The 27,519-nt window shown below is 32.9% G+C and overlaps 2 long non-coding RNA genes across 5 annotated transcripts; both read right to left on the reverse strand.

Annotated features, from left to right (window-relative positions):
- Nucleotides 1–2,946: 2,946 nt before the first annotated feature.
- LOC129923346 (uncharacterized) lies at nucleotides 2,947–4,249 on the reverse strand. Its single transcript, XR_008775301.1, has 2 exons — nucleotides 3,942–4,249; nucleotides 2,947–3,091 (listed from the first exon to the last, which is right to left on the reverse strand). It is a non-coding gene; the product is annotated as an uncharacterized LOC129923346 (long non-coding RNA).
- A 1,364-nt stretch (nucleotides 4,250–5,613) lies between these two features.
- On the reverse strand, nucleotides 5,614–9,838 carry LOC129923344 (uncharacterized). Of its 4 annotated transcripts, none has more exons than XR_008775299.1 (8): nucleotides 9,365–9,838; nucleotides 7,367–7,566; nucleotides 7,076–7,238; nucleotides 6,782–6,983; nucleotides 6,491–6,690; nucleotides 6,191–6,396; nucleotides 5,905–6,062; nucleotides 5,614–5,813 (listed from the first exon to the last, which is right to left on the reverse strand). It is a non-coding gene; the product is annotated as an uncharacterized LOC129923344 (long non-coding RNA). The 4 variants fall into 4 exon arrangements; XR_008775297.1 differs by having other exon boundaries at nucleotides 5,905–6,105; XR_008775296.1 differs by lacking the exons at nucleotides 5,905–6,062; nucleotides 6,191–6,396.
- Between the last annotated feature and the right edge of the window lie 17,681 nt (nucleotides 9,839–27,519).

The following is a 27,519-nucleotide window of genomic DNA, read 5'->3' on the forward strand; positions in this document are numbered from 1 at the left end:
ACTGTAGACTCTAGAGTATTCTAGATCTAGATATACTTTTCTAGATCTCTTACATAGATCTAAATCTATATTGTAAAATTCTAGATCTAGATCTATAATATGTCTACTTCGGGATTGTAGCATTCACCAACCTATGCTTAGATAAGTTAGATCGTGATTTTCTAAATCAAGTAGATCATACTCTTACTCTTACATATCTATCTTAATATCTAGAATCTAGACTTGTGACTTTTTCGGATTCTGTTGCCAGAGTAATTTCCATGTTTAAAACAATTTTAATTTCTAGATCTACGAAGTTTACACGATTCTTTAAAAAAAATTATTTGATTTAAGAAATTGTTGGATAAAATTAAACTTTAAAAAGAATTAAGCAAAGTTATAGATCTCTAGATTCTTATCTACGTAAGACTAATAAGTTCACTTCAGCTGTGAGCCTGTGTTAAAGCGTCCATTGACAATCAATCATATTAGAGAAAAAAATCACTCCAACCAATCGGATTATTCTTGTCTGTAAACAGAAGATATATATATATGTCTTAGCAGTTCTTTTTATAGTCAAGAAACGCATTTATATAGGAGGGAAGAAACTTCAAACTTAAATCATTAATTTCAAAACATGGCGGGCTCCTTTTAACCATTGTGTATATCAAGTAAAAACAATGAATCTTTTGGTCATTTTAAGCTCTTATATGACAAGGTGACCATTATTAAATGCATTTTTTACATAAAAAAATAATATTTTTCAATGTAATCATTAAGTAAAATGCGTGCAGCACGGGGCTTTAATGCATGAATGCTTACAAATAGTGGCGTCCCATACACGACAGCATTATGCTGGGGGATAATGTGCTGCTCCATGCAGCCAGTCTGCCAATGTGTGTGTGTGTATGTGTGTGACAGTGTGTGAGGGATTATAAATAAGCGAGAAAAAAAGGAAAGATTACTAAGATGCATCACTTTTTAATTGAAGATTGGGTGGTAGTGCAAAAAAAAAATCCACCAATGCACCCACTCATCATTGACAGAAAAAAAAAATAATTCCAAATATTATCTATTAAAGGCATTAACTCCATATGACCATAATATATATAAAGGCTAAAAAAAAAAAGATCGATATCAATTTCCGCCTTATCTTAAAATATTACATGTTGACAGCATCATAAATCAAAATATAACTTCGCAGATCTATTAACTAATTTTACTATACGACTAGATATAAGCCTAGATCTATTTTAATTCAATATTTATTTCAACTTTATCTTCATAATAATACATGTCAATAGCACCTTAAATTTTAATCAAATTATAACTTCACAGAACTATTTATGTCTCTAAGTAGACCTTGCTACCACTGGCCAGATTTTTTGCGTTGTCTAGGCGCTGGATCAAGACTAAACGTATTTTCCAAGGGGGGAATAACCTAGTTGATTTTTAATATCGCCAGCTGAAAACTGATATGGAAAAAAACAACAAAAAAAAAACAACAGAAATAATAGATTTATATCGCTAGATTATAACTGATAGGAAGAGAATAAGAATAAAACATATAGAAATGCATTGATGCATTTTAAGGTAATAGTTTTTGTTACCTTTTTTCAATCTTATAAATTTTAATCAGCGTGTGCTAAGTCAGGTACAATGCACAGCTAGACACCATAGTATTGTGCACCTTAATGTGGTTGTCATGGCCAGGGGTGTCAGTGGGGATAAGCTTCCATTGTATATAAAATACTCCTAAAGGCAAGCGTCTCAGATAGCCTCTGACAACCAAGTCCAGCACCTGGCCTTCTCGTGTGGCTTAAATACTAAGTCTGGCAAAACTGCTCTTACTAACAGGTGAAGGCGGATACTTGGCGCCACAAAACCGGGAGCTTCGGGTAGATGGAGCTCGTCAGCCTAGTTAGGCAATTCATCTAGGGGTACTGTGATTTCAAACCCACGCTGCATTGCGGTAACAACCTCAAGGAATAATCCCCTTAGGCGTTGGGAGTATAAACCGTGAAATTTACTCCAGCAGCTTCTGCAACTGAGTTGGTGCCAAATGTAACTCGAAGCGTTCTTTTGGATCTCATCAGCAAGGTCGAGAGAGGGACCATGATGCATGAACAGAATAATACAATATTTTGGGTTATAGTGATTTTCAGAATTTTAAGTTTTATCTTAAAATTGATTTTTGCAAAAGATCAAGACAAATATTGTTATAGCTATAAGCAAGAGTAATACATCTTTTTAGAATATAATGTAAAAGCTCTTTTGTCATGCTACTGTACATATTTAAATATCATTCTCACATAGAAATTCTAAATGCATTTCTTTTTGGATAGTAAAAATTACTTTATTATGAAATAAGTACAGAATTATAAAGAGATTTATTTCAAAGCTCTTTATTATCATTGAATAAATTATATTATCTACTCGTAGGAATGAAAAAAAAAGTGTGCAGTATAGTTGCTACACAGAAAAACCTACAATTATGTCTAATATTACAGAATTAATTATTTACATAACAATGATTTTTAATAATAAAAAACTGCATTTAAATATTACATAGCATACTAACTATTAGTACCTAAAACGCAATTAAACTATTATTTAATACAAAACTATACGATTGAGCTTTTTATAAGCAAAATTGTAGTCAAACTGAATATCCATTTGATTGGATCAATAAAAATTAACTTATCTTAGAATGGACCTCATTCACCAACATTTAGTCACGTGATCTTATTGATAAAACAATGAAAAAAATTGTCTCGTGACAACCATCATGAATTAAACATGAGATCGTAAATTATATAGAAGAGATAAAGCACCACGTGGCTAAATGTTGTTTGTTTACAATTGGTGAATGAGGTCCATTGAAAACTATCTAAGATTCATAATGCCCCCCATAATGAAGAATAAGAAATTACAGAAATAGTTAAGACTAACATAAGCCTGACAATAAAATGTATAGTTCTTATTTAATTAGCTTTCTTGACATTATTATAATTAAGCCACATAAGAAAACATGTAAATTGTCACTAGCTTTAGCAAAGCTTCATTGATGTCTTTGTTGATTTGTGGAGAGGTATCAATCTTGGCTAGTATGCTGAAAAAAAATAGAAAAGAATATTTATTAAACTGCTTTATAAATAAATTAAATCCATAACATATATAAATTAAGATGTATGTAATACATATATCAAGATCTACAAAAAAATATTTGAAAACTAAGGGCTTAATTAAATGACATTATAATATTTTGTTACTCGCCAGCATTGATTATTTCAACCAAACAATTGAAATAGCCTTATTTTTAACTTTTCACAATTTCATTTTTATTAAGGGCCACCAAATTCACCTTGCCTATGGCATCCAATCACCAAAGGCCAGCACTGCCAGCACAATGGCCATATGCAAATACATTTCCCCAACTAATGTCAGGTACCCATTAAAGTTGGGTGGGTTACTCCGAGGCGCCCTTTTAATTCCTGAATTTTAAAAAAATTCTAATCTTTGCTAGAGACCATAGTCTTGAGTAAACTTAGAAATAAGATGAGATTGTCTAGATGACTAACAAGATCTAGTGACAATCTAGTCTAGAGTCTATTGAAAAATATAGAAATAGAATATATTATTTAGCTTTAGATCTAGAATCTAAAATTATTATAAACTCTAATCAAGATTGACTAGATCATGATAGATGAGTAGAGATCTAAATTTATGTTCTCTATGTTAGATAATAGTTTTTGCATCCATTTTTTGGTATACACTTCTTTCACCTACTAACTAGATGATTTGGTGGCTGAAATTTACAACATAAAAACTGGGGTTTTGAATTCCAGGATACTTATGATAATACCAAGTCAACCCAACTCTAATGGGTACCTAAGATCAGTTGAGGAAAAGATAGGTGTAAGACAATACCTTAATAACATTCAGTAATAGTAAATAATTACCTGATGCATGGCTAGTCCAGCTTTCTCTGGAAATGTTCCAGCCCAGTGCACACATCTTCACAATGAATCTAATTACTGCAAAACAAAAGGTAAACTTGCATCATGTGAAATAAAAAATAATTAAATTTTTATTCAACCAGTGTCAATATGAAAAGTCATCACAAAAAAAAGCAAATTTGGATTATAATAGCTAAAGCAAAAAAAAAAAAATCAAATCTATATAACCAAAAAAAATAAAATATAAGTTTGATTCTGAAAGGCCATAACAAAATAATACAACATAATTCCAGACAGCCACTACAAATAACACAAAAGTCGATTCCAAGCAGTCATAAAGAAAAGTTATCAAGTAGATTTCAAATATTAACTGCCAAAAAATAATCAAGTCAATTCTAAATAACAACAAACAAACAAACAAAAAAATGCAAAAGTCTGATTCCAAACAGCCATCACAAAAAAAAAGCAACTAATTTAAACAACCACTATGAAAAACACAATATCAGACATTGATCATAAAAACACACAAATCCAATGAAGAGCTTAAGTAATATACAATACACATGTTTGATTCTAAACAGCCATCTCCAAAGAAGAAAATGTCAATTCTTTCGCTACTAAAAAAAAGCACATGATTCTTTAAAAAAAAAAAAATCCGATACTGAACAATGATCACAAAAAACACACAAGTCTAATTTCAAACAGAGCTCATAAAAAGCCATCACAAAAAAAAAGCACACAAGTCTAATGCAGAACATTGATCACAAAAACGCACAAGTCCAATTTAAAACATTGATAAAAGAAAAAAAAACAAATCTGATAAAGAACATCAATTAAAAAAACACATGTCCAAACTGCCATCAATAAAGACCCAAATGTCAATTCAATCAGCCACTACTAAAAAAAGCAGTTGATTAAAAAAAAAAAAACAAGTCTTATGCCGAACATTGATCACAAAAAAAAACCACCAGTTTCGAACTCCACACCGATCATAAAAAGGAGGCAAAGTCAGACTTCTAACAGCCGTCACATAAAATAAACAAATAAAAATGCCATTCTAAAAAAACACAAAGTAAATGCACAACTCGGAATGTGAATATCCATCACAGAAAAACACAAGTCTTTTTCAAACAGCCCACACAAAAAAGCAGAAGTATGATTAAAAACAACCATCACAAAAATTTTAATAACCACCAAAAAAAAACGCGCAAGTCGGATTTCTATTACTGATCATAAAAAGGAACAAGTCCAATTCTGAAAATTGATAATATAATCACACAAGTCCGATTCCAGTCAGCCATTACAAAAAAGCACAATTTCAATTCCAAACAGCCATCACAAAAAAAGCGAATTTCTATTCAAACAGCAACTATACAAAACACGTTGATTCTAAAAAAAAACAAAAAAAAAAAACCACAAGTCCGATGTTTAACATCAGTTACAAAAAAAAATTAAAAAATGTCCATTCTAAATAATTATAAAATGAATGCACAAGTTTGATTCCAAACAGCAATCACAAAAAGCATATGTCGATTCAAATAGCCACTACGAAAAACTTGAATGCCAATTCTAAATAACCACATAAAAAAAAAATTAAAATGTACAAATTCTATTCCGAGCATTAATCACAAAAATGACAAGTAAGAATCAAAATACATTAAATTCTTACCATTACCTATCAATCAGTCTGTTGAACCATGGGGGCACCACACAAGATCTGTCAACAGCCCTTCTATATTCCTCTCTGTACTTAGCCCTGGATAAACCATTTCATGGCAGACCTGCACATTCTTTGATGTCTTCACATTGCTCTCAGTCTTTCATTCTTCATCCTGGAACTCAACAGTGAAAGGACCATAACCCTGGTATTATTTTCTGGAAATAAAAAAAGTGATTAAGTCTCTTAATATAATTAAAACCAATTTTTATAATTTTTTTACAAAATACATTAAATTCTTACCATTACCTATCAATCAGTCTGTTGAACCATAGGGGCACCACACAAGATCTGTCATCAGCCCTTCTATATTCCTCTCTGTACTTAGCCCTGGATAAACCATTTCCTGGCAGACCTGCACATTTTTTTGATGTCTTCACATTGCTCTCTGTTTTTCATTCTTCATCCTGGAAATCAACAGTGAAAGGACCATAACCCTGGTATTATTTTCTGGAAATAAAAAAAGTGATTAAGTCTCTTAATGTAATTAACACCAATTTTTATAATTTTTTTACAAAATACATTAAATTCTTACCATTATCTATCAATCAGTCTGTTGAACCATGGGGGCACCACACAAGATCTGTCAGCAGCCCTTCTATATTCCTCTCTGTACTTAGCCCTGGATAAACCATTTCATGGCAGACCTCCACATTCTTTGATGTCTTCACATTGCTCTCTGTCTTTCATTCTTCATCCTGGAACTCAACGGTGAAAGGAGCATGACCCTGGTATCATTTTCTGGAAATAAAAAAAGAGTGATTAAGTCCCTTAATGTAATTAACACCAATTTTTTAAATTTTCTTTTCAAAATACATTAAATTCTTACCATTACCTATCAATCAGTCTGTTGAACCATGGGGGCACCACACAAGATCTGTCAACAGCCCTTCTATATTCCTCTCTGTACTTAGCCCTGGATAAACCATTTCATGGCAGACCTGCACATTCTTTGATGTCTTCACATTGCTCTCTGTCTTTCATTCTTCATCCTGGAACTCAACAGTGAAAGGACCATAACCCTGGTATTATTTTCTGGAAATAAAAAAAGTGATTAAGTCTCTTAATATAATTAAAACTAATTTTTATAATTTTTTTACAAAATACATTAAATTCTTACCATTACCTATCAATCAGTCTGTTGAACCATGGGGGCACCACACAAGATCTGTCAACAGCCCTTCTATATTCCTCTCTGTACTTAGCCCTGGATAAACCATTTCATGGCAGACCTGCACATTCTTTGATGTCTTCACATTGCTCTCTGTCTTTCTCATTCTTTATCCTGGAACTCAACAGTGAAAGGACCATTACCCTGGTATTATTTTCTGGAAATAAAAAAAGTGATTAAGACTCTTAATATAATTAAAACCAATTTTTATAATTTTTTTTACAAAATACATTAAATTGTTACCATTACCTATCAATCAGTCTGTTGAACCATGGGGGCACCACACAAGATCTGTCAACAGCCCTTCTATATTCCTCTCTGTACTTAGCCCTGGATAAACCATTTCATGGCAGACCTGCACATTCTTTGATGTCGTCACATTGCTCTCTGTCTTTCATTCTTCATCCTGGAACTGAACAGTGAAAGGAACATAACCCTGGTATTATTTTCTGGAAATAAAAAAAGTGATTAAGTCTCTTAATGTAATTAACACCAATTTTCATAATTTTTTTACAAAATACATTAAATTCTTAACATTACTTATCAATCAGTCTGTTGAGCCATGGGGGCACCACACAAGATCAGTCAACAGCCCTTCTATATTCCTCTCTGTACTTAGCCCTGGATAAACCATTTTATGGCAGACCTGCACATTCTTTGATGTCTTCACATTGCTCTCTGTCTTTCATTCTTCATCCTGGAACTCAACGGTGAAAGGAGCATAACCCTGGTATTATTTTCTGGAAATAAAAAAAGAGTGATTAAGTCCCTTAATGTAATTAACACCAATTCAACAGACTGATGATGATCCTCTAGCTATTGGTTTGGTATCATTTTTTTTTTAAAGTCTGGGTTAGTTTACAGCACACATCGCTACACCCCATCAGAGCCTGTGATGCCACTGGTTCCAAACTGATCCCAAACTGTATATATTTCCTTTGCAAAGAATCACATAAGAAGCTTTTAATTTGATAACTCATGCCACCGATGTGCCCTTGATTTGTATTTTTGCTTAAAGAAATTCTTTTAATAATATCAGATGTAGGTGTGTGTAAAACAGTTTTCACAACTACAACGGCTGGTAAAATCAATGTTTTACCTATGTTTCCGTATTTTGCTATAAGTAAAGAGATATTGGAAGACGCTCACAAACCAACATCTTCTCTATATATATATGATGTTGAAGTGAGATTGTGTGGGTCTATTCTTAACTTTATCTTTGAGTGCTAGAAAATTTTTAAATCTTTATCTATTTTGTCAGGGTGACATTGTCTCAGATGATCCTCTAGCCATTGGTTTGGTATCATTATTTTAAAAAAGTCACTTAGGCAACCGCTTGTTTGACAAGGAAGGAATGAATCTCAGTTTTAAATAATCAACGCTGGACAGTGTACATTTCTTTTTGTTAAACATTTGTTACATGTAGACAAAATTAAAATTTTTAAATAAGTATTGAGACAATTCTTTGGTTTGATTAGCAGGATATATGTTTAAATGATTTACCAAGATAAAAATCATATATTACTGTATAAAATAATTACATTAAATGAATGTAAAAATTAAAATGATCTGCTTTAAATGAAATCTATTATCGTAGACCCCCGTGGACCTCTCATAGACCCCCAATTTATTTTTTTAATTTCGTAGACCCCCTGGAAGTCTTCATAGACCCCTGGGGGTCTATATAGACCACTTTGGGAATCACTGATCTAGAGTTTAGTCTACACTCTAAATCTGGATATTACTACAATCAATATTGAATTGTATTCTAGACTCTCTGTCTAGTCTTATAAACTTTTTTTTAAAGACTCTGAGACTTGAGTGATAAAGCTTCTAGTTAGATCTAGACTATTCTAGACTAGATAATAGATCTAGACTTTTCTAGACTAGTTAATAGATCTAGATCTAGTAATATTCTAATTAATGATCTAGACTATATTATAGGTCTAGTTATCTAGATCTAGCAGATTTTCTTACCTCTTAAACTATTCTACTTCTTGATCTAGTCTATATAGATCTAGATTTAATCTATAGATCAAGTCTATAACTAGGTACTAGGACTAGAGTAATCTAGACATTCTATTCTAGACTGACTAGACTATACTAAACAAACTCTAATACTCTAATGACAATTCTAGTATTAAAATTAATAAGAAACTTTACAGTCTACATTCTAAATATCTAGAATCTATATTGACTATATCTACAATCAATATTGAATTGTATTCTAGACTCTCTATCTAGTCTTATAAACTTTCTTTAAAGACTCAGTCTTGAGTGATAAAGATTTAAAAGATTCTAGCTAGATCTAGATTTTTTTCTAGATCTAGACTAGTAAATAGATGATAGATTAATCTAGATGATGCTAGATCTACTTATATAATTATAATCTATAGTAATCTAGTCTAGATCTAATATTTCTAAATAGATCTAATATTGACAATCGAATAAGTTGAATAGGTGGTGTGTTTGGATAGCCTTACAAAACTTCTCTGTCTGTTGACCCTGATTTTTTCTAGATCTAGATTATTTTCTTACCTTTAAACTGTTCTTCTTCTTGATCTATATAGATTTAGATAATCTTGATTGAGAATTTCTATAGATCTAGTAACTAGTCTAGATAGATCTATCTAAATTTTAAATTATTAGTTCTATTTAAATAAATCTAATAAAATTAGTAATTACGATAAGATAAATTATCTTAAATCGATTCAGTCTAGACCCATCAACATGAATTATTGAATTGAGTCGTAACATTGGTTTTTAGACTAGGACTGAACTAGTTATAAAGGATTTATAGATATAGACGTCGAGTAGAAGATTTTGAACTGATAATCTAGATTTAGAGGAAAAAGATAATTTATTGTTACATTAAATCATGAACATGGCCGCCACATGGTTTACAATTAGACAGAGCAGCCCCGGTCAAAATGAAACAGAATTTAGGGTTTTCTTTTCAAAAGATTATTCTTCATGATAAATTACCCATTCAAGCCCATTGCATTAATAATAGATCTTTACTTGTAATTGATATGTAGCCATTCATTATAAATAGTTTTAAATTAAACCATTAGATCTAACGTAAGGATTTGAATTAGAGGACATTTTTTATTTTTTATTTTTTTCTAAGCTTTAAACTGCTCGCGCATGAATGGCTGCCTGGTCAAGTGGTTAGCACGCTGGACTGTCGTTCGGATTTATCGACGGTCGAGGGTTCAAACCCTACCCGCTCCCATTTTTTACAAGCACAAAAAAAGAAAAAAAAATTTTATTATTTTTTTTTTATTTTTTTTAATTATTATTTTTTTTTTAATTTAAACAAAAAAAAAAAAAAAAAAAAATAAAACTACAAAAAAAAAATTAAAAAAATTATTTTTTTTAAAAAGTTTGGGAACCACTGGTCTACAGTGAAGTCAGTCCCGGGATAGTGAATTACCCATTCAAGCCCATTGCATTAATAATAGATCTTTACTTGTAATTGATATGTAGCCATTCATTATAAATAGTTTTAAATTAAACCATTAGATCTAACGTAAGGATTTGAATTAGAGGACATTTTTTTTTTCTAAGCTTTGAACTGCCTCGTACATGTATGGCTGCCTGGTCAAGTGGTTTGCACGCTGGACTGTCGTTCGGATTTATCGACGGTCGAGGGTTCAAACCCTGTCCGCTCCCATTTTTTTTTACAAGCACAAAATAAGAAAAAAAAAATTGGATGATTTTTTCCCCAAAGGTTAGCCGTCAACACAAGCTTCCCTCCCTGATAATTGTTTTTCACGTGAGAAAAATGAAGTACAAAAAGTGCATACATTTATTATATTTGAACTCGCCATGAATTAAAAAAAAAGAAAATTCTAGATCAAGGTTTTATTTGATGTACGATGGTTCTAACATTGTTAAAACTAGCCCATAGATCCAGATATTTTCTCTTTGTATTATCGTTGATTAAAAAAAAGTGGAATTACCGTAATCTAGCATGTAGATGAAATATTAAAAAAAAAAAGATCTATAATAGGCAGTCTAGATCTAATATACTAATAAAATAAAAAAAAAAAAAAATTTTTTTTTTTAAAGTTTGGGAACCACTGGTCTTCAGTGAAGTCAGTCCCGGGATAGTGAATTACCCATTCAAGCCCATTGCATTAGAAATAGAGCTTTACTTGTAATTGATATGTAGCCATTCATTATAAATAGTTTTAAATTAAACCATTAGATCTAACGTAAGGATTTGAATTAGAGGACATTTATTATTTTTTTTCTAAGCTTTGAACTGCCTCGTACATGGATGGCTGCCTGGTCAAGTGGTTTGCACGCTGGACTGTCGTTCAAATTTATCGACGGTCGAGGGTTCAAACCCTGTCCGCTCCCATTTTTTTTTACAAGCACAAAATAAGAAAAAAAAATTGGATGATTTTTTTCCCCAAAGGTTAGCCGTCAACACAAGCTTCCCTCCCTGATAATTGTTTTTCACGTGAGAAAAATGAAGTACAAAAAGTGCATACATTTATTATATTTGAACTCGCCATGAATTAAAAAAAAAGAAAATTCTAGATCAAGGTTTTATTTGATGTACGATGGTTCTAACATTGTTAAAACTAGCCCATAGATCCAGATATTTTCTCTTTGTATTATCGTTGATTAAAAAAAAGTGGAATTACCGTAATCTAGCATGTAGATGAAATATTTAAAAAAAAGATCTATAATAGGCAGTCTAGATCTAATATACTAATAAAATAAAAAAAATAAAATTTTTTTTTTTTTTAAAGTTTGGGAACCACTGGTCTTCAGTGAAGTCAGTCCCGGTATAGTGAATTACCCATTCAAGCCCATTGCATTAATAATAGAGCTTTACTTGTAATTGATATGTAGCCATTCATTATAAATAGTTTTAAATTAAACCATTAGATCTAACGTAAGGATTTGAATTAGAGGACATTTTTTATTTTTTATTTTTTTCTAAGCTTTAAACTGCTCGCGCATGGATGGCTGCCTGGTCAAGTGGTTTGCACGCTGGACTGTCGTTCGGATTTATCGACGGTCGAGGGTTCAAACCCTACCCGCTCCCATTTTTTACAAGCACAAAAAAAGAAAAAAAAAATTTTATTATTTTTTTATTTATTTTTTTTTATTATTTTTTTTTTTAATTTAAACAAAAAAATATAATAAAAAAAAATAAAACTACAAAAAAAAAAATAAAAAAATAAAAAAATTATTTTTTTAAAAAAGTTTGGGAACCACTGGTCTACAGTGAAGTCAGTCCCGGGATAGTGAATTACCCATTCAAGCCCATTGCATTAATAATAGATCTTTACTTGTAATTGATATGTAGCCATTCATTATAAATAGTTTTAAATTAAACCATTAGATCTAACGTAAGGATTTGAATTAGAGGACATTTTTTTTTTTTTTCTAAGCTTTGAACTGCCTCGTACATGGATGGCTGCCTGGTCAAGTGGTTTGCACGCTGGACTGTCGTTCGGATTTATCGACGGTCGAGGGTTCAAACCCTACCCGCTCCCATTTTTTACAAGCACAAAATAAGAAAAAAAAAATTTATTATTTTTTTTTATATTTTTTTTTTAATTTTTTTTTATTATTATAATTTTTTTTTTAATTTAAAAAAAAAAAAAAAAAAAAAAATTTTTTTTTTTTAAAGTTTGGGAACCACTGGTCTTCAGTGAAGTCAGTCCCGGGATAGTGAATTTCCCATTCAAGCCCATTGCATTAATAATGGAGCTTTACTTGTAATTCATATGTAGCCATTCACTATAAATAGTTTTAAATTAAACCATTAGATCTAACGTAAGGATTTGAATTAGAGGACATTTTTTATTTTTTATTTTTTTCTAAGCTTTGAACTGCTCTCGCATGGATGGCTGCCTGGTCAAGTGGTTTGCACGCTGGACTGTAGTTCGGATTTATCGACGGTCGAGGGTTCAAACCTTACCCGCTCCCATTTTTTACAAGCACAAAATAAGAAAAAAAAATTTATTATTTTTTTTTATATTTTTTTATATTTTTAATTTTTTTTTTAATTTAAAAAAAAAATAATAAAAAACAAATAAAAAAAAAATAAAAATAAAAAAATTTTTTTTTTTTTTTTTTTAAAGTTTGGGAACCACTGGTCTACATTGAAGTCAGTCCCAGGATAGTGAATTACCCATTCAAGCCCATTGCAATTATAATAGATCTTTACTTGTAATTGATATATAGTCATTCATAATAAATAGTTTTAAATTAAACCATTAGATCTAACGTAAGGATTTAAATTAGAGGACATTTTTTATTTTTTATTTTTTTCTAAGCTTTGAACTGCCTCGTACATAGATGGCTGCCTGCTCAAGTGGTTTGCAAGCTTAACTGTCGTTCGGATTTATCGACGGTCGAGGGTTCAAACCCTGCCCGCTCCCATTTTTTTTTTACAAGCACAAAATATGAAAGGTTAGCCGTCAACACAAGCTCCCCTCCCTGACAATTGTTTTTCACGTGAGAAAAATGAAGTAAAAAAAGTGCATACATTTATTATATTTGAACTCGCCATGAATAAAAAAAAATGAAAATTCTAGATCAAGGTTTTATTTGATGTACGATGGTTCTAACATTATTAAAACTAGCCCATAGATCCAGATATTTTCTCTTTGTATTATCGTTGATGAAAAAATGTGGAATTACCGTAATCTAGCATCTAGATGAAATATTAAAAAAAAAAAAGATTTATAATAGGAAGTCTAGATCTAATATACTTTTGCTTACAATTGTCTTTAAATTAACAATTTTATCGGAAAAAATTTTTTTTTATATTTTTTTATTTTTTTTTCAATTTTTTAATTTTTTTTTTCGAGAATTCACTATCCCGGGACTGACTTCACTGTAGACCAGTGGTTCCTAAACTTTTTTTTTAATTTTTTTTTTTTTTTAATTTTTTTATTTTTTTAGAAAATTTTTTTTCAATTTTTTAATTTTTTATTTTTTTTTCGAGAATTCACTATCCCGGGACTGACTTCACTGTAGACCAGTGGTTCCTAAACTTTTTTTTAATTTTTTTTTTTTTTTAATTTTTTTTTTTTTATTATTTTTTTTTTTAATTTTAAAAAATTTAAAAAAAAATAATAAAAAAAAATAATAAAATAAAAAAAAAATAAAAAAAAAAATAAAAAAAATTTTTAAAGTTTGGGAACCACTGGAAACCCAGCCCGCTCCCATTTTTTACAAGCACAAAATAAGAAAAAAAATTGTATTGGATGATTTTTTCCCCCAAAGGTTAGCCGTCAACACAAGCTCCCCTCCCTGATAATTGTTTTTCACGAGAGAAAAATGAAGTACAAAAAGTGCATACATTTATTATATTTGAACTCGCCATGAATAAAAAAAAATGAAAATTCTAGATCAAGGTTTTATTTGATGTACGATGGTTCTAACATTGTTAAAACTAGCCCATAGATCCAGATATTTTCTATTTGTATTATCGTGGATTCCAAAAAAGTGGAATTACCGTAATCTAGCATCTAGATGAAATATTTTTTAAAAAATAAATATCTATAATAGGCTGTCTAGATCTAATATACTTTTGCTTACAATTGTCTTTAAATTAACATTTTTATCGGAAAAAAAAACCTTTTTTTTTTAGTGTTTATTCTGTATCGCTCTGTTACTGTTAGAGTGTTGCTAGTGACTTGTGTGATGCGATTTCTTTTCAGATTAGATCTATGGTTTGGGTTATTTTTTTTTATTTTGAAAATGTAGATCTAGCTGAAAATGTTAAAAATTATATATTAATGTAGATCTATGTAATAGGATACATTAAACAGTTAAGCAGAAATCTATTTCTGTGAACCGATTCCCCCCCCCCCCCCCCCGTGCTAAACAATGGGAAAAAAATATATTTTGTTTTATCGGAATTATATATACCGGTATTTAAAAAAAAACAATTAATATCTTTTCCTTTTTAGAAATTCATTTCTTGTTTTAAAATAACTTACTTGTTGCTAAGATAAACAATCGAATTTTATTCTATAAAATAGATCTAGATAATAACAATTTTGACATAATGTATTCAACGAAGGTAGTCTATTATCTATATAGAATTTCTGTAAGTTTCAATCAATATCTAGTTTGTAGATCTAGCTTATTCATTAAAATTTAAACTGTATCATTTCTATTGATTTACCGTATTTTTTAGTCTAAAATTAATATAATCTACATTTAGACCTAATTCTCTCTTCCTTAGGCTGCATGAGCTCAGTAGTCAGTATTTATAACACAAAAATCTTTAAAATTGTAATTTTATTGTTCCCTATTGAAAACAATTTAGAACTATTGTAAACTGGGTCGTTATTATTAATACTTTTTTTTTGTCGTTGAATTGAAATTTAACTCAGCACACTCTTTTTTTCTTTATTTTTTTTTAGGCTTTGAACTGCCTCGCACATAGCTGGCTGCCTGGTCAAGTGGTTAGCACGCTGGACTGTTGTTCGGATTTATCGACGGTCGAGGGTTCAAACCCTGCCCGCTCCCATTTTTTTTTTACAAGCACAAAATAAGAAAAAAAAAATTGGATGATTTTTTTCCCCAAAGGTTAGCCGTCAACACAAGCTTCCCTCCCTGATAATTGTTTTTCACGTGAGAAAAATGAAGTACAAAAAGTGCATACATTTATTATATTTGAACTCGCCATGAATAAAAAATAAAGAAAATTATAGATCAAGGTTTTATTTGATGTACGATGGTTCTAACATTGTTAAAACTAGCCCATAAATCCAGATATTTTCTCTTTGTATTATCGTGGATTCAAAAAAAGATGAATTACCCTCAGCTAGCATCTAGATGAAATATTTTTTAAAAAATAAATATCTATAATAGGCAGACTAGATCTAATATACTTTTGCTTACAATTGTCTTTAAATTAACATTTTTATCGGAAAAAAAACAACTTTTTTTTTAGTGTTTATTTCTGTATCGCTCTGTTACTGTTAGAGTGTTGCTAGTGACTCGTGTGATGCGATTTCTTTTCAGATTAGATCTATGGTTTGGGTTATTTATTTTAATTTGGAAATGTAAATCTATCTGAAAATAGATAAAAATTATTGATTTACCGTATTTTTTAGTCTAAAATTAATATAATCTACATCTAGACCTAATTCTCTCTTCCTTAGGCTGCATTAGCTCAGTAGTCAGTAGTTATAACACAAAAATCTTTAAAATTGTAATTTTATTGTTCCCTATTGAAAACAATTTAGAACTATTGTAAACTGGGTCGTTATTATTAATACTTTTTTTTTGTCGTTGAATTGAAATTTAACTCAGCTCACTCTTTTTTTCTTTATTTTTTTTTAGGCTTTGAACTGCCTCGCACATAGCTGGCTGCCTGGTCAAGTGGTTAGCACGCTGGACTGTTGTTCGGATTTATCGACGGTCGAGGGTTCAAACCCTGCCCGCTCCCATTTTTTTTTTACAAGCACAAAATAAGAAAAAAAAAATTGGATGATTTTTTTCCCCAAAGGTTAGCCGTCAACACAAGCTTCCCTCCCTGATAATTGTTTTTCACGTGAGAAAAATGAAGTACAAAAAGTGCATACATTTATTATATTTGAACTCGCCATGAATAAAAAAAAAAGAAAATTCTAGATCAAGGTTTTATTTGATGTACGATGGTTCTAACATTCTTAAAACTAGCCCATAAATCCAGATATTTTCTCTTTGTATTATCGTGGATTCAAAAAAAGATGAATTACCCTCAGCTAGCATCTAGATGAAATATTTTTTAAAAAATAAATATCTATAATAGGCAGACTAGATCTAATATACTTTTGCTTACAATTGTCTTTAAATTAACATTTTTATCGGAAAAAAAACAACTTTTTTTTTAGTGTTTATTTCTGTATCGCTCTGTTACTGTTAGAGTGTTGCTAGTGACTCGTGTGATGCGATTTCTTTTCAGATTAGATCTATGGTTTGGGTTATTTATTTTTATTTGGAAATGTAAATCAATCTGAAAATAGATAAAAATTATTGATTTACCGTATTTTTTAGTCTAAAATTAATATAATCTACATCTAGACCTAATTCTCTCTTCCTTAGGCTGCATGAGCTCAGTAGTCAGTAGTTATAACACAAAAATCTTTAAAATTGTAATTTTGTTGTTCCCTATTGAAAACAATTTAGAACTATTGTAAACTGGGTCGTTATTATTAATATTTTTTTTGTCGTTGAATTGAAAATTAACTCAGCACACTTTTTTCTGAACTCGATAGTGTATAAAAGTCAAGAAATTTGGGCTATCAAGTTAGTTCATCTACAGGTGACCCATACGAGATTGAAAGTGGAAGAAGAGAAGAAAGTCGTCATTTTCTATGCCCTAAAGTTTAGATGGTGTCTATGCATGTTTCTTGAAGTTGACCTGGAGATCGGTGAGTCAATATGAAACTTAGAATTAAACGGTAACTTTAGATTTGTGTTTTTTTTATGTCTGTTCTTAACATATTTACAAGTGTTTTTGAAAGAAATAAATTTATTAAAGTTCATACTTTAACACATTACTTTTTTTCCCTAGGTCTGTTTGTTCATCAATGCCTATTCCAAAACTGTAGCAGTCCCGTCTTTACTACGTACATAGTGTGCAGAACTGTTGTCAACGTTTCGGGCAGCTAATGCCCATGCTCTCAGTACACTCTTCTTATCAGAAGTGCGTGCTCTCCAAAATGAGCTATTTATAAACATGCTATCCCAGCATCATTCTACGACATCAAAATAGTCTACACAATATAGACTATGAACTTTATGTGCTTTTCAAAATGTGCAGTACACAATTGACAATGACTTTGCTTTTAAAAATGTGTACTAGTGACATTAAATTTCATGTGTGGAGGATTCAACGAAGTGGATCGTCTACAATTTGTGAGTACCCTATTTATTTTAAAAGTTCAATATTCTTTTGCTAAGGCCACCTCTTATATTCAGCATTTAACATGTTTGATTTTGATATGTATTAGCAATGCATTTTCATCTCTTCTGCAAAGTAAGAAATTCAACTTGCAACATTATTTTAGCCATACACCTGGTCTTTATTATGGTTAAAATATCTAAATCTAAACTTTATAGCAAGGTAAACTTAACCCAGCTTTAAGGGGAAAACCCAAGATAAAGGAATGGCGTTTGACAATTCTTAATTTTGATCTGTATTAGTAAATACATTTTCGTCTCTTCTTTAAACAATCAACTTTAACAAATGCAGCATGTTTTCAGTCGTACATTAAAATGCACCACCCGGTCTTTAGTAAGGTTAAAATATCTAGATCTATACTTTAATTATAGCAAGCATAAACTCTTGATGAGAAAAACCCAACTTTAGTGGGAAAACCCAAGACTCAAATGATAATAGTTAAATGGAGTTTGACTTTTTTGTTCAAAACTAAATTTTAGATTTAAATCGATTTATTCACCATGTATTCCTATTTTAAACTGATAATCTTTCTAGATCTATGTTTAGATCTAATACATTACAGTCTTTACATAACAAAATATCTAGATCTAATTACTTCCTTCGCGTATACAATGCAATTTGTCATTGCAGTCGAACATGTTAGATTTATTTATCTAGATCTAGAATAGATCTAGTTTAAATAGAATATTGCCTAACGAAATATAGATATGTGTAGAATGTATACTAGATCTACAACTCTAGCTTTTAATTAGATGTAGTAATTTAATATTTCTAAAGTTAGATCTACACTAGTGTAAATCTAGGTATTGAGCTTAATCGAGATCTCTTACACACGAGTAATCTATTTTGAACGCACATACCGTAAACTATATCGACCACACATTCCGTAGACTATGTCGAACAGAATTTCTAAGTTTATTTCTATAACCTATACTGGTTATACTTTGGGGGGACAATGATAGACCCCCCCCCTTTCCTTCCCCCCCCCCCACACAAAAAAAAACCAACTCATTAGCCATTAAATTCAAAATAAGCTATAATTGCACAATTCTGGCCCGTTGTATGTAGATCTAGATCTAATTTTACATAGTCTGTAGATTCTACATTCATTGGTCCTTTGTTTTACTAAGGTCAACAAAATTGAAAAGGCTATTTTAGAATCTAGATGTAGCTCTTTTAGACTCTTTGCATTATTTTACTATCTTTTGGCCTGAGATTTTGCTCTCTCGACCCTTGTTTATACATGTTGAGTTTACAATAATCAAATTTTGCTGCAGTTCATTATCATTTTGTCATTTGTCTTAGCTAACGTCGTTTACATTTAATATCAAATATGGACTGTGGTATAGTATTTTCGATATGGTGTTTTGTATTCCAATTTCGAATCGGAGGTTTGTGTATTGTGTCGTGCTACTTTGAAGTGCAACTAAATTCTTTGTGTGGTGCCTATTCGTTTTTTGCCATCTATCTTGAATCAAAAGTGTGCATTTTTGTGCCGGCTATTCTGACTCGGGCTTGTGCATTTTTGTGCCGGCTATTCTGAATCGGACTTGTGTTTTTTGTGTTAGCTGTTTAAAATCAATTGTGCTTTATTTTTCGTTGTGGCTATTTAAAATCAATTTGTGCTTTTCTGACGTGGATAAAGTTTGAAATCAGCTTGTGCTTTTTTTAGTGTGCTTTTTAAAAACAACTGGTCTTTTGTTTTCGTGGTGGAATAGACTTGTGCATTTTGGTGTATTTATTTAGAATTGACTTGTGCTTTTTTTCCCGCGTGGTTTATTGGAATAAGACTTGTGCATATATTTGGTTACGTTATTTGGAATAGTTTTTTTTTAAATTTTAGCTTTGTGTCAATGAATATTTAGCTTGAAACTTACCCAGCAAAAGAAGTAAAAAAAATGTTTGCATCGTGTAATAAGCACTTTTATGTAGCAGCCCTGAGCATCTGAAATAAACTCCCCCCCCCATGTCTTGAGCTCCATATATCCGCGCCCCAGTTTACTATGAAGCTCCAGTCTCTAGATCTAAAAGATATTATTATTGTCTAGGATTCAAGAGAGGCAACCCATATAAATCATCCCGAACTTTCCCTGTCGTACAAAAAAATCCGAAAATGTGTACAATGAATATTGTAGCTTGAAACCTACCCAGCATAAGAAAAAATCAAACTAATTTGCATGGAACAATAAGTACTTAAGTGTAGAAGCCCTTAGCACCTGAAAAAAAAAAAGCCCCCCCCCCCCACGTCTTAGAGTTCCTCATATCCACGCCCCAGTTTACTATGAATCTTCAGTCTCTAGATCTAAATAAAAACGAAATATTGTCTTGGATTCAAGAGAGGCAACCCATAGAAATCATCCCAAACTTTCCCTTTCGGTACAAGAAAAGCCGCAAATGTATACAATGAATATTTTAGCTTGAACCTACCCAGTATAAGTAAATCAAACTAATTTGCATGGAACAATAACTACTTAAGTGTAGCTGCCCTGAGCACCTGAAAAAAAAAACGCCCCCCACGTCTTAGAGTTCTTATATCCACGCCCCAGTTTACTATGAATCTTCAGTCTCTAGATCTAAATAAAAACGAAATATTGTCTTGGATTCAAGAGAGGCAACCCATAGAAATCATCCCAAACTTTCCCTTTCGGTACAAGAAAAGCCGCAAATGTATACAATGAATATTTTAGCTTGAACCTACCCAGCATAAGAAGTAAATATAACTAATTTGCATAGAACAAGTACTTAAGTGTAGCAGCCCTGAGCACCTGAAAAAAAAAACGCCCCCCACGTCTTAGAATTCCTCATATCCACGCCCCAGTTTACTATGAATCTTCAGTCTCTAGATCTTAATAAAAATAATGAAATATTGTCTTGGATTCAAGAGAGGCAACCCATAGAAATCATCCCAAACTTTTCCTTTAATAAAAAAGAGCGATTAAGTCCCTTAATGTAATTAACACCAATTTTTGGAAATGTTTTACAAAATAAATTAAATTCTTAGCTTTACCTATCGATCAATCTGTTAAAACATGGGGGCACCACACAAGATCTGTCAACAGCCCTTCTATATTCCTCTTTAATTAGCCCTGGATAACCATTTCATGGCATACCTGGCTATTCTTTGATGTCTTCACATTGCTCTCTGTCTTTCATTCTTCATCCTGGAACTCAATGGTGAAAGGACCCTAACCCTGGTAATATTTTCTTAAAATAAAAAAAGAGTGATTAAGTCCCTTAATGTAATTATCACCAATTTTTGGAAATGTTTTACAAAATACATTAAATTATTCGCTTTACCTAATGATCAATCTGTTGTACCATGGGGGCACCAAACAAGATCTGTCAACAGCCCTTCTATATTCCTCTTTAATTAGCCCTGGATAAACCATTTCATGGCAGACCTGGCCATTCTTTGATGTCTTCACATTGTCTTTCTCTCATTCTTCATCCTAGAACTCAATGGTGAAAGGACCATAACCCTGGTATTATTTTCCTAAAATAAAAAAAGAGTGATTAAGTCCCTTAATGTAATTAACACCAATTTTTGGAAATGTTTTACAAAATACATTAAATTCTTAGCTTTACCTATCGATCAATATGTTCAACCATAAGGGCACCACACAAGATCTGTCAACAGCCCTTCTATATTCCTCTCTGTACTTAGCCCTGGATAAACCATTTCATTGCAGACCTGGCCATTCTTTGATGTCTTCACATTGCTCTGTCTTTCTCATTCTTCATCCTGGAACTCAATATTGAAAGGACCATAACCCTGTTATTATTTTCTTATGAAAAAAATAAGAGTGATTAAATCCCTTAATGTAATTAACACCAATTTTATAAAATGTTTTACAAAATACATTAAATTCTTAGCTTTACCTATCGATTAATCTGTTCAACCATGGGGGCACCACACAAGATCTGTCAACAGCCCTTCTATATTCCTCTCTGTACTTAGCCCTGGATAAACCATTTCATGGCAGACCTGCCCATTCTTTGATGTCTTCACATTGCTCTTTGTCTTTCATTCTTCATCCTGGAACTCAATTGTGAAAGGACCATAACCCTGGTAATATTTTCTTAAAATAAAAAAAAGTGATTAAGTCCCTTAATGTAATTAACACCAATTTTTTTCGAAATGTTTTACAAAATACATTAAATTCTTAGCTTTACCTATCGATCAATCTGTTGCACCATGGTTGCACCACACATGATCTGTCAACAGCCCTTCTATATTCCTCTCTGTACTTAGCCCTGGATAAACCATTTCATTGCATACCTGGCCATTCTTTGATGGGTTAGGGTTAGGGAACATAACCCTTGTTTTATTTACTTTAAAAAAAGAGCGATTAAGTCCCTTAATGTAATCGACACCAATATTAGGAAATGTTTTACAAAATACATTAAATTCTTACCTTTACCTATCGATCAGTCTGTTCAACCATGGGGGCACCACACAAGATCTGTCAACAGCCCTACTATATTCCTCTCTGTACTTAGCCCTGGATAAACCATTTTATGGCAGACCTGCCCATTCTTTGATGTCTTCACATTGTCTTTCTATCATTCTTTTTGCTAGAACTCAATGGTGAAAGGACCATAAACCTAATATTATTTTATGAAAATAAAGTCCCTTAATGTAATTAACACCAATTTTATAAAATGTTTTACAAAATACATTAAATTCTTAGCTTTACCTATCAATCAATCTGTTGAACCATGGGTCATTACGTTTCTTTAGTTCTCGTAGACTAAGTGTTAAATGTCAACTCTAAAAAGGCTTTAAAAATAATCTAAATTTATCTCTTGATATAGACTTTTCAAGGTCTTTATTGTTACATATTACAGACTAAAACTTTAGAAATGTTAAAATCCTTGGTATCAAATGCCTAAATTTGAAGGTTTCCATTTCATTTTTGAAATGGACAATTATTTATTCCTTGTAGCTAATAAAACCAATAAGAGGTGGCCTTAATGTCTTACTTTTATAAAATTAGATAAAACAAACCTGTTTAGTACACTGTACACATGCAATACAAGTAAACCCTATCACCCAACACATTGTAATAAACATTAGATAGCAGTTGCATAACATTTTACACCCTAAATTTTATCTCAGATATACAATTCTCTTTTAATAGTTTGTTTTACTTGTTCAATTGCTTTTTATGTAATGCTCTTAAATAAAATATGTAATTATATACTCCCTATAGCTCATTTAAGAGTTGGAATTACTCATTTGCTTACATAAATATAACTTATGCAAACATATTTAAAACCATTGACACATGCATTTAAAGTAAACCCAAACATCCAATACGGCAGTAAAAGTTAGACAATAATTGCATACATAACATTGCACACTTAATTTTATTTCTATGACCTTTCTTAAAAGCTTGTTTTAATTGTTCCATTGCTTTTTTTGTATTGCATGTTTATTTCTAGATAAATATTAGAGTTGTCCTTATGTTTAAAGATTATTTGAATTTAGGTTAGTGTTAGTTGTAGATGCTAGACTTGGGGCAATAATCATATACGTGAAAGTTTACGTTAGCTGGGTACTTAAAACTTGACTATTTATATTTTTTCTTGTAACTAGTTAACCTAAAGTGTTACTTAGCCAGCGCTGAACTTGACATGTGACACTGCCAGCACTGGTCTTAGCCAGCGCTGAACTTGACATGTGACACTGCCAGCACTGGTCTTAGCCAGCGCTGAACTTGACATGTGACACTGCCAGCACTGGTCTTAGCCAGCGCTGAACTTGACATGAGACACTGCCAGCGCTGGTCTAGCTAACATGATCACTAGGTTTCAACTATTTACTAAGATAAAGATATAAATGTAATGATTAATCGAGTCTACGTCATCTCTAAGACTTAATAAAGCTTATTTTCCCTTAAATCCTATACCATAAGACCACCCATCCCTAAACTCTAAGTATTTAGTTAGCATTCAAAGGAAACAAAACTTCTAAAACAGTACCAAGGGATAACGACATATGATCGTCTTCCCTTGAATGCTGTGTGTACGTTTTGTTTCCTTTAATTGCTATTTAAATACTATCTCCATTAGGGTAACTATCTCCATTAGGGTAACTATCTCCATTAGGGTAACTATCTCCATTAGGGTAACTATCTCCATTAGGGTAACTATCTCCATTAGGGTAACTATCTCCATTAGGGTAACTATCTCCATTAGGGTAACTATCTCCATTAGGGTAACTATCTCCATTAGGGTAACTATCTCCATTAGGGTAACTATCTCCATTAGGGTAACTATCTCCATTAGGGTAACTATCTCCATTAGGGTAACTATCTCCATTAGGGTAACTATCTCCATTAGGGTAACTATCTCCATTAGGGTAACTATCTCCATTAGGGTAACTATCTCCATTAGGGTAACTATCTCCATTAGGGTAACTATCTCCATTAGGGTAACTATCTCCATTAGGGTAACTATCTCCATTAGGGTAACTATCTCCATTAGGGTAACTATCTCCATTAGGGTAACTATCTCCATTAGGGTAACTATCTCCATTAGGGTAACTATCTCCATTAGGGTAACTATCTCCATTAGGGTAACTATCTCCATTAGGGTAACTATCTCCATTAGGGTAACTATCTCCATTAGGGTAACTATCTCCATTAGGGTAACTATCTCCATTAGGGTAACTATCTCCATTAGGGTAACTATCTCCATTAGGGTAACTATCTCCATTAGGGTAACTATCTCCATTAGGGTAACTATCTCCATTAGGGTAACTATCTCCATTAGGGTAACTATCTCCATTAGGGTAACTATCTCCATTAGGGTAACTATCTCCATTAGGGTAACTATCTCCATTAGGGTAACTATCTCCATTAGGGTAACTATCTCCATTAGGGTAACTATCTCCATTAGGGTAACTATCTCCATTAGGGTAACTATCTCCATTAGGGTAACTATCTCCATTAGGGTAACTATCTCCATTAGGGTAACTATCTCCATTAGGGTAACTATCTCCATTAGGGTAACTATCTCCATTAGGGTAACTATCTCCATTAGGGTAACTATCTCCATTAGGGTAACTATCTCCATTAGGGTAACTATCTCCATTAGGGTAACTATCTCCATTAGGGTAACTATCTCCATTAGGGTAACTATCTCCATTAGGGTAACTATCTCCATTAGGGTAACTATCTCCATTAGGGTAACTATCTCCATTAGGGTAACTATCTCCATTAGGGTAACTATCTCCATTAGGGTAACTATCTCCATTAGGGTAACTATCTCCATTAGGGTAACTATCTCCATTAGGGTAACTATCTCCATTAGGGTAACTATCTCCATTAGGGTAACTATCTCCATTAGGGTAACTATCTCCATTAGGGTAACTATCTCCATTAGGGTAACTATCTCCATTAGGGTAACTATCTCCATTAGGGTAACTATCTCCATTAGGGTAACTATCTCCATTAGGGTAACTATCTCCATTAGGGTAACTATCTCCATTAGGGTAACTATCTCCATTAGGGTAACTATCTCCATTAGGGTAACTATCTCCATTAGGGTAACTATCTCCATTAGGGTAACTATCTCCATTAGGGTAACTATCTCCATTAGGGTAACTATCTCCATTAGGGTAACTATCTCCATTAGGGTAACTATCTCCATTAGGGTAACTATCTCCATTAGGGTAACTATCTCCATTAGGGTAACTATCTCCATTAGGGTAACTATCTCCATTAGGGTAACTATCTCCATTAGGGTAACTATCTCCATTAGGGTAACTATCTCCATTAGGGTAACTATCTCCATTAGGGTAACTATCTCCATTAGGGTAACTATCTCCATTAGGGTAACTATCTCCATTAGGGTAACTATCTCCATTAGGGTAACTATCTCCATTAGGGTAACTATCTCCATTAGGGTAACTATCTCCATTAGGGTAACTATCTCCATTAGGGTAACTATCTCCATTAGGGTAACTATCTCCATTAGGGTAACTATCTCCATTAGGGTAACTATCTCCATTAGGGTAACTATCTCCATTAGGGTAACTATCTCCATTAGGGTAACTATCTCCATTAGGGTAACTATCTCCATTAGGGTAACTATCTCCATTAGGGTAACTATCTCCATTAGGGTAACTATCTCCATTAGGGTAACTATCTCCATTAGGGTAACTATCTCCATTAGGGTAACTATCTCCATTAGGGTAACTATCTCCATTAGGGTAACTATCTCCATTAGGGTAACTATCTCCATTAGGGTAACTATCTCCATTAGGGTAACTATCTCCATTAGGGTAACTATCTCCATTAGGGTAACTATCTCCATTAGGGTAACTATCTCCATTAGGGTAACTATCTCCATTAGGGTAACTATCTCCATTAGGGTAACTATCTCCATTAGGGTAACTATCTCCATTAGGGTAACTATCTCCATTAGGGTAACTATCTCCATTAGGGTAACTATCTCCATTAGGGTAACTATCTCCATTAGGGTAACTATCTCCATTAGGGTAACTATCTCCATTAGGGTAACTATCTCCATTAGGGTAACTATCTCCATTAGGGTAACTATCTCCATTAGGGTAACTATCTCCATTAGGGTAACTATCTCCATTAGGGTAACTATCTCCATTAGGGTAACTATCTCCATTAGGGTAACTATCTCCATTAGGGTTAGGGTTAGGGTTAGGGTTAGGGTTAGGGTTAGGGTTAGGGTTAGGGTTAGGGTTAGGGTTAGGGTTAGGGTTAGGGTTAGGGTTAGGGTTAGGGTTAGGGTTAGGGTTAGGGTTAGGGTTAGGGTTAGGGTTAGGGTTAGGGTTAGGGTTAGGGTTAGGGTTAGGGTTAGGGTTAGGGTTAGGGTTAGGGTTAGGGTTAGGGTTAGGGTTAGGGTTAGGGTTAGGGTTAGGGTTAGGGTTAGGGTTAGGGTTAGGGTTAGGGTTAGGGTTAGGGTTAGGGTTAGGGTTAGGGTTAGGGTTAGGGTTAGGGTTAGGGTTAGGGTTAGGGTTAGGGTTAGGGTTAGGGTTAGGGTTAGGGTTAGGGTTAGGGTTAGGGTTAGGGTTAGGGTTAGGGTTAGGGTTAGGGTTAGGGTTAGGGTTAGGGTTAGGGTTAGGGTTAGGGTTAGGGTTAGGGTTAGGGTTAGGGTTAGGGTTAGGGTTAGGGTTAGGGTTAGGGTTAGGGTTAGGGTTAGGGTTAGGGTTAGGGTTAGGGTTAGGGTTAGGGTTAGGGTTAGGGTTAGGGTTAGGGTTAGGGTTAGGGTTAGGGTTAGGGTTAGGGTTAGGGTTAGGGTTAGGGTTAGGGTTAGGGTTAGGGTTAGGGTTAGGGTTAGGGTTAGGGTTAGGGTTAGGGTTAGGGTTAGGGTTAGGGTTAGGGTTAGGGTTAGGGTTAGGGTTAGGGTTAGGGTTAGGGTTAGGGTTAGGGTTAGGGTTAGGGTTAGGGTTAGGGTTAGGGTTAGGGTTAGGGTTAGGGTTAGGGTTAGGGTTAGGGTTAGGGTTAGGGTTAGGGTTAGGGTTAGGGTTAGGGTTAGGGTTAGGGTTAGGGTTAGGGTTAGGGTTAGGGTTAGGGTTAGGGTTAGGGTTAGGGTTAGGGTTAGGGTTAGGGTTAGGGTTAGGGTTAGGGTTAGGGTTAGGGTTAGGGTTAGGGTTAGGGTTAGGGTTAGGGTTAGGGTTAGGGTTAGGGTTAGGGTTAGGGTTAGGGTTAGGGTTAGGGTTAGGGTTAGGGTTAGGGTTAGGGTTAGGGTTAGGGTTAGGGTTAGGGTTAGG

Source organism: Biomphalaria glabrata, chromosome 16 (genome assembly GCF_947242115.1).
Source record: "Biomphalaria glabrata chromosome 16, xgBioGlab47.1, whole genome shotgun sequence".
Classification (NCBI taxonomy): domain Eukaryota; kingdom Metazoa; phylum Mollusca; class Gastropoda; family Planorbidae; genus Biomphalaria; species Biomphalaria glabrata.